This window comes from Rhincodon typus, chromosome 1 (assembly GCF_021869965.1).
Source record: "Rhincodon typus isolate 14 chromosome 1, sRhiTyp1.1, whole genome shotgun sequence".
NCBI classification, from domain to species: Eukaryota; Metazoa; Chordata; class Chondrichthyes; order Orectolobiformes; family Rhincodontidae; genus Rhincodon; species Rhincodon typus.
The window spans coordinates 75,751,813-75,752,588 of record NC_063332.1 but is presented as its reverse complement, the minus strand read 5'-3'; the positions used below and the strand labels follow the sequence as shown (position 1 = coordinate 75,752,588).

Here is a 776-nt window from a genome sequence, read left to right as displayed (position 1 = left end):
TTGGGGATCCTCCACAGTCCTTTGGGGATCCTCCACAGTCCTTTGGGTTCTGTCACTTAAAATCTCATACAAAAATTATGCGTCTGATGAAAAATGATATCATCATGTTTCCTATTGATTTAAGTTCTGGTGGTGCAGCATACTTGTAACTGCTCGTGCAACTATGGTCCTGAAAGTCTTAATGTTTGAACTCCCAACATTCTTCAAAGTTATACAAATTAGTTGGTACACAGGAGTAAAAACTTCATTTGCACTGTTGGATTAGTTTGTACAATCTGTATGCTGCAATGTTTTTGTGAACGCCAGTTTGCAAAATTGTCAACATTTTCTTGTTAAAATACAAAATTGTAAGACACCAACTTGATTGTACAGATTAGATTTGTACATATTGCTATTATCAGTGGCTGTACTTTTATTTAAAGTATAAAAGGAAATATCTTCAAACATTTGAATCTTTTTATTTCTAAAAGTATTTGCATATTGTTTCAGCTTTGTTATTTTCTTTCCTCCTTCTCTTCTGCACCCCCCCCCCACCAAAAAAAAACTCTCACCCTTACCCTTCCCCTCTTGATAGTCATTAAGTGTTTTGAAATAATATATTTGCAACCTGGGTGCAGATTTATCTTAACTTTTAGCATCCAGAATTAAATCTGGGAGGTACAACTCAATCTTGTACAGTTCATATCTTGTACAATTCATTTCACTTACTAGTTTTTTTTTGTATGTCAGTAAAAACTAAGTTTTACACTATGGAGCTTCTAAAGTTTTCTTGGACA

The 776-nt window shown here is 34.0% G+C and overlaps 1 protein-coding gene across 1 annotated transcript in view; it reads left to right on the top strand.

Annotated features, from left to right (window-relative positions):
• Positions 1 to 444, top strand: part of tmem165 (transmembrane protein 165) — a 16,466-nt gene extending 16,022 nt beyond the window's left edge. The window contains exon 5 of the mRNA XM_020533449.2: positions 1 to 444. This exon is cut by the window's left edge and continues 2,761 nt beyond it. The gene's annotated coding sequence lies outside the window, so the exon portion shown is untranslated.
• The last annotated feature ends 332 nt before the right edge of the window (positions 445 to 776 follow it).